Source organism: Priapulus caudatus, unplaced genomic scaffold, assembly GCF_000485595.1.
Source record: "Priapulus caudatus unplaced genomic scaffold, Priapulus_caudatus-5.0.1 Scaffold95, whole genome shotgun sequence".
In the NCBI taxonomy this organism is placed as follows: domain Eukaryota; kingdom Metazoa; phylum Priapulida; class Priapulimorpha; order Priapulimorphida; family Priapulidae; genus Priapulus; species Priapulus caudatus.
This window is the reverse complement of record NW_014577156.1, coordinates 332,995-340,723: the sequence shown is the minus strand read 5'-3', so window position 1 is coordinate 340,723 and position 7,729 is coordinate 332,995.

The following is a 7,729-nucleotide window of genomic DNA, read 5'->3' as shown; positions in this document are numbered from 1 at the left end:
AATTTAATTCCAATTGTTAATGAGCAGAGAATATCACTTTTAATCGGCAGGGCCGGGATCCCAAACAAGAAGGATGAGCATGGGGCTATGCGGCAGATGACGAACAGAGAAAGAAATCGTCATTTGTCTCTTTTCTCAATGATCGACCGCATGTGTGTTGCAGGGCGCGGCGGAGAGCGGTCCGGCCAGTACGGCCATGGCGGACCACATAATTTTTGCCAATCATGATTTTTATGTCAAGCCACACATTTTCTTTCATGCACAAGCCGGGATCTCAATTATTGCAATCCCGGGACATTATAATGATCTGAAATCACATATAGTTGTAACACGCATATATATACTACATGACTATGGACCGGTAATTACAAACTGAAGAATGTTATAGAAGACATGTGCGAGATGATGTTGATCTCTTGTAATTGCTGATAGCCTGATCTGGTACCAGAACGATCGTTGCTGCTAGGGCATTTGGTTTAGAGCGCCTTGTTTCTAATGTTCCGCTTCAATTATAATTTCATCTAATTATTTTATTTAATTATCTCAATTAATAAAGCGGAACGAGATCGGTTTTCTGCATTGCGGACGGGACTAACACATATGCTGCGCGTCTACAATGACGCAAGTGCTTTTCTTACAATAAACGGTGATGTGATTAAACGTGCACAAAGAGACAATTGGGGCAGTTTGGGATCTTGGAGAAAAGCAGTTGATTAGGTTGTATTAAAATCACGATCACTCGCCAGGAATATTTGGTCCAGTTTATATTAGTTCATAAGTTTTTTCTCTCGTAATTATCAGGTTACTGAGGTACATTAAAAAACACCAAATTTGACTGTGCCGGCACGGAGATGCGCGAATATAATTAGGCCTATACGAACGATGAAGTATAAATATCTATTTCGTTTAGATTGAGATTTGGAAAGTATTTTTAAGCTCCAAAGCATCTATGGTGTCTTAATTATTAAACACAAAACCTCCTTCTGACGAGGGGGGAAAACTCCAGTAGGCTTCCCGGGCCACAGGCTGCGCAGACTGACGGCATGCCGAGCGGCGTGGGCAACCTGGCCTTCGGCAAGCTGGTTCGTCGGACATTGTTATTGATGCTAAATGGCCTGACCAATGTCTAATTTGCTTCCGCACGGCCCTGGTGTGAAATTGGGGGATGTTATGTAAAACGCTATTGTGTACTTACTGCGACAATTATCCGAATGAAAATAAACCACGAACTTGGTTAACATATGTCTGCGCACGTTGAGAAAGGATTGTGAAAAAACTATTTAAGGTTAGCCTTCTGCGGCATTTGGAGTGAAAAACGGCGCGGACGCTCGCACTGCAGACATCTTATTCTACGTGGTAAAACAAACCGGCCTATTGTAACGACGGTTATTTTCGCCGGCGCAGGGCAAGCAGTGCCGTGCACGCTATCCAGGCTAAACACGCGCTAGTGCGGACTAAGTTCAGTCCCACGAATGGAGGTGGGCCAGGCCACACTTCGAATTCTGCTAATTTATCGCCGTATTAAGTTTAAGCCCACGCTAAAATTGATGTGCCTGCGCACGGCGCAGGGCGCAACGTGTTGTCGTGGCGTTCAATTGTGTGCAACCATGTGTGTCGTGTTGTGGTGTGTGTGTGTGTGTTGTAGTGTGTGTGTTGTGCTGTAGTCGGTGTGTTTGTGTGTGAGGAGTGAGTTGTCTTGAAGGAGAGAGAGAGTGAGTTGTTTGTGATGCGTGTGTGTGTGTGTGTCTTGTGTGTGTGTGTTGTGGTGACTGTGTCTGTGTGTGTATGTTGTACGTGTTGTGGTTGTTGTGTGGTGTGTTTGTGTGTGTGTGTGTGTGGGTGTGTTGTTGTGTCTGTGTGTGTACGCAATCGTGGGTTCAGGCGGCCGGCTTTGATAAATTTCGTATACGCATGCGGATAGCTTGTTTGGGTCCATTAAAGCTTACAGTAGCGTGATGAAAATTGGTGCTGCAAATTTTTTTTTTGCATCTTCATCTTCATAGAGAGTCAATAATACAACTTGGCCAGAAGAATATCCAGAATGTATGGAAGGGCAGGGCAATGGGAAATGTTTGCTGTTCTATTTTACACTTCATTTGCTGAGAAACAGATGGACGAATTGGATTTTAAGGGCCTATAATCGGATTACAGATTCTTCACGCACGCACGCACGCCATTCAAGTAAGCGTTACGCACGCACGGCATTCACGTAAGCAGTTACGCCACGCACGCATTTCGCGTACAGCACTTTACGCTACGCGGGCATTCACGTTACGCACGCCCACACACGCCTGCATTCACGTACGCAACGGACACGGGGCATTTACGTATGTACATGTACATTTATATCAGAAGTAGATTATAAGGAATATGATTATATCCGATTAAATACTGATTTCTCGGTACCTGTACTCACAACTCCGATTCAAAAAATTTGGTTCCGCTAACACAAAATTGGTTTGTGTTAGGCAAACCATTGTGTAAGGCAAACCATTTAAATTTGGTTTGCTATCACATTATGATTAACGGAGTAAAGAGTCTCTGGATTTCTTATGAAAGATTATATTTTAGATGTGTTGGCTTTTTATTTACGTTATTGTTATCATAAAAAACATTACATATTTTCGTGCATCTTTTTAACATATTTCCTAAAATCAAACATTGAAAAAAATCCAGGAACCCTTTACTAGCGCATACTATGGACAACGTATGGCTACGCGTTTAGGTTCCAACTCTTTGCTGTTTCTCAGAAATGTGAAAAACAACATTTTTCTTATATAAATTTGCAATTTTTGCTGTCACGTAATTATCGATGAAGTTTCTTCATTAGAACAATATACTCACCCGTGCAAAAGCCTGTGCACAATCAAAGCTTGAGTGTATCTTTAACAGTAACCCAAATTAATGTTGTTCAAATTACCGGGAACACAATTGTACATCTGAGAGCTAATGCCAGCTTCATTTTTGACTGCGTTTTTCTGCAGCAGCATCAGTCAATATACAAATATCCGTGGCAGCACTCTCTCTGTTACCCGGTATATCCCATCAATGCGCCAACATAATAATAACAATGCCTCATATAAATTTACATTCTTTGCTGTCACGTAATTAGCGATGAAGTTTCTGTGATTATTTTCACGGTGAGCGTAGATCGAGAGATCTTTTTTATCAAATAGATATGTGTTTGGTTGGATTTGGTGAGTAGTTATGTTGTAATGCCCTTTATAGTACGTGGTACCTGTCCGTAACCTCGACGGTTTCCTTAAGTGCCTTATTTTATCAATGGCAGTTTTTTCACATTTTCTTCAGTAAAAGAAGAGAATTCTGATGCGCTTTTTTGGTGCATAGTGTGCATGAGTGGAGAAAGTTTTCCTTTCACACTCGTTGTGATAATTGAGAAATATCCAAAATGCCATTTAACATAACAATTAAAAATTTATGTTTTCACATAATTGTAGGTGCTGGAAAGTTCATGAAATCTTTCGGCTTGAGCATAGAGATACATCGATTACTTTATTCGATTCATAGATGGTCAATAAATGTTTACTCTTCTTTAGAGCAATATACCCGTGAAAAAGCCTGTGCACAATCAAAGCTTGAGTGTAACCCCGATTTATGTTGTTCAGATTACTGCGAACACAATTGCATATCTGAGTGAGGTGATAGCTATAATGCCAGCTTTATTATTGACTTCGTTTTTCTGCCGCAGCATCAGTCAATATACAAATATCCGTGGCAGCACTCTCTGTGTCACCCGGCGTATCCCATCAATGCGCCAACATAATAATAACAATGCCTGGTCTGGGGGTCACGCTTGTCCTGGTCACTCCCAAACTGCATGCAGCGCCCCTTCGTATCAAAGATCCTAGAGTGCCGGAGGCCTCCGGCACTCTAGGATCTTTGCTTCGTATAACTCAGGATACCAGAATTGAGCCGTGAATACCGTAAAAATACCGTGAATTAATTGAGCCAGAGCGAGAGCGCCATCTGTCGTGGAGTTCGAGTCACTCTACAGTACTCCCAGTCGAGAAGAATCGGGAATGCATCACACCAGGCTCTAGCTAGGGCATTAACAGCAAACCTCGTTGCACTAATCAAAATGAACTGGCAACACTTCCGAACAGTCTACCTAGAAAATTATTAAGTAGCTATCAATTGTATCTATCTTCCAAATAAATTTGAGACATGAGCATTTGAGCTTTTACACGTCTTCTTTACTGTTGCACAGATTCGATAAACTTGTTAATCCATGCGCATTAATGAAGTTTCACCAGAAACTTCTAGCAATCCCAAACGCATTATCGGCCGAAGTAGTACTCATCTTGAAGTTTTAACTGTCAGTGATCGGACGAGACCATCGCGACTTCTATGAATTTTACTTTTTTTTTAAGATTCCACTCTTGTTTCCTTGTATATTTCTATCTGCTACTAAGACTATATCACTAAGTTTGGCATGACCATAAGCTTCATACCATTTTTACATAATATCTGACTCGGAATTTTCCTTTTGTCATCTGTTACAAACTTGCTTACTGATACGCTGACAAGATTAATTTGCCATCTTTCACTGTACTGGAATCCCTTCTTCTCGTATTAAGTTCTGGTGTTACTTGTTAATCTCGCCCAATCAACTAATGACCTGGTACTAAACTGGCAACGGATCACCTTTATCAGGTGATACCATCGTCAGTGGTCTTGAGTTTAAGTAAACACCAGCATTTTAACTAGCTCATTAAATGACAATTGTGCTTTGCCTAAGCCCTTGTGCAATGGAATTGTAAGACTGCTTGTAAGCCGTTCATAGAAACCTCCTTGCCATGAAGCCATTTCTGTAACGAAATTCCACTCCGTTCTGTTATACCTCAAGCGATTCATGGACCCTTTGCGTGCCCTTCTTTGTTTTGCACAAACATTTCAGCTCATTAAAAGCCCTGTGAAGGACTTAGCATCATATGAATACAGGACAACATATGTGCACCCACTGGTTTTGTCATCCAATAAAATGCCGGTAGAAACGCCCCAGCCGATATATTTTCAACCAGCTCAAGTTGTGCATCCCTTAATTGTTGTCATATAAGTGAATACATTACGATGTACATTTTCTTTTCATCATCAATTATCAATGTCTTTCTATAAAAAGGCTCGGCGAAGTCTGTTCCTGTGTACGAAAATGGTGGCGCCCATGTTACTCGCTCTAGCACTAATGAGCCGATTCTTTGTTTTATAATGGTCGCTTCAAGACATTCCATGCAGTTAATTAAAATTCTCCTTACTTCTACACGATCCTTTAGTAGCCAGAATTTACATTGCAGGTTTGCGGGCGTTTGTGTGATTACAGTATCAGTGCTCCAGATAATTTTTGGATCGGATGAGTAGGGCCTAATCAATTTTCAAACGTATGAGTAACGGGTAGTTTGCCATGAGTATTCGCCAAATACGATACTCATCATTTTTTCTACCAATGCGTATTGAAAGTATTTTGCCTTTTACGTTGTCCAACTCTGCTGGCTTTGTGTGTGTGTGTGTGTGTGTGTGTGTGTGTGTGTGTGTGTATATGTGTATGTGCGTGCGTGTGTGCGTGCTGTACATCTTGGTTTAAAATTTTATGTGTTACTTTATTGTATGTTACCTTAAATATGTGTTATGGTCTGTTTGTAATCTTGAGAAAATAAATATAGGCCTACCAATAGCTAAAATTAATTCGTTGAATGTTATATTTTAATTAGCGATATATACATGTAGCTAGCTGTAACTTTGTATTGAAGTATCTAGTGAGACAGTGAGACAGAATTTGACGCACAACCATACATACACACGCGCACGCACGCACGCACGCACGCACTCACGCACGCACGCACGCACGCACACACACACACACACACACAGTAAGCCTTTTACTACCAACACCCCACTATGACTTATTGGATGTGTCGATAAAAAATCACCCACTATTGATTAATAGTGGGTTTGTGGCCACGTGGTTTATGATCACGCCCGAGATGTTGCGAATGTCAGCCTGTCTGATATTCAGATTTCAGAACTGTAAATTGTATTCTGATTGGCTACTCACGCCTTGTAGTGCAATGAAAAACGGGCTTGCTATATACCCACTAATCCAATCGGTGGTTACGGAAACGTTCGAGTAACTTTATTTAGGTCACGGGTGGTTTCCCAGAAATGACTGACAGCAAGTGACTAGCACTAACGTTACGCATACGTTGAAGAATACTACAGTAATTGTACTCTTAATTATTATGAAAGATGAACTCATTCGTAACATAATGGCCACAAAAAATGCAATTAATTTATAAACGCACTTTATACACCTAATTTCCGTTGCAATTAGAAATCCAAGTAAAACGCATATAAAGTATATAAAACATTACAAGTAGTGTAAAGTTCGCGACTAGCATATCACTGCACACGTTCTATTGTCAAGAATTCGTGGGAATATCTTGGGAAGATGCAATACATACAAGGTTGAACACAAATATTAAATATGGTAAACCGTGCCATTTTTCTGCTGTAAAACAGGCTGTGACGAATGTTTTGCTAAAGTGTTGTGAGAGTGTCGCACTGCATCGGATATATTTGTGTTTTAACAAATTATTTAAAAATATTATCACAAGAATATACAATTGTTGCCTGCAAACCACACCGAGTCATGCAAGCCAACATGATCTAGGTGAAAACCACAATACAAATGAAAAAACAACAACAACATATCTAAGAAGCCGCAGAAAGGCACATCACAGTTTCACACTTAGGGGGCCTATGTCACAGAAAAACCACATCAGCACAAAATCAACATTGCAGATGTTGTCAACGCGCACTAAAAATCCTTAAATATTTTTTAGGCATTACTTTGTCTACAACTAGCTTCACTACGGGAAAACTTACAATGAGCGGAGTGAGCATTTTCAACACTACCATACCACCTATACGGTAATATAACAAGCAGGAAATTCAACGGGAACAAAACGTCGATGGATTGGTGTTTGCGCACAAATGGCGCCAAGCCACACATACCAAGCCATGTTAAATATTTCACTTACAACTCACAACGAAAATTCGCGATAGCAACCCGGCACAATATTGTCAATGTACTATGTTCGATTGCTAGTATACTTGCTTGCTGGCAACTGTGCATATAAGGACTTGCATATGCCATCATTATACACGGCGAAGATTGGCCTGTGGATTCTATATTCTGTGGGCTGATTCATACTTTATGCATAGGTGAAAAACTCAATTATCCGTCATTTATACGAACGTGCATCTTTAAACTCGTCTCAAAAGGTGCCTGATAGATAACACACGAACCCGACAATCTCCCATGGCGACCGTATCGAGTCATTCATCTTTCCACGCTCCTTGCTCTAATAAATACGGAAGCTTGATGAGCGATGAGTGTGCAAAGTATGCTTGAGTTGGTGATTGAGAAACCGAATTGCATGCACGCATACGATTTACGCTATGATGCGTAACGAATAAACTATAACGGCTGGAGAAAAACATGATTTAACATAAAAGTATTATCTAATGCTATAACCTGCGCTAAAACACTCTGATACAAAACAGTGGCGGCACGTGCATTTGTGAATTCTGCACACTATAGAATCGAATCTCTGTATGCAACATGTAACCAACGACAGTAATTATATAGCCTCGTATATAGCTGCCATTCAGTATTTAACGCGTATATGTATATATGTTCATATAAATATAT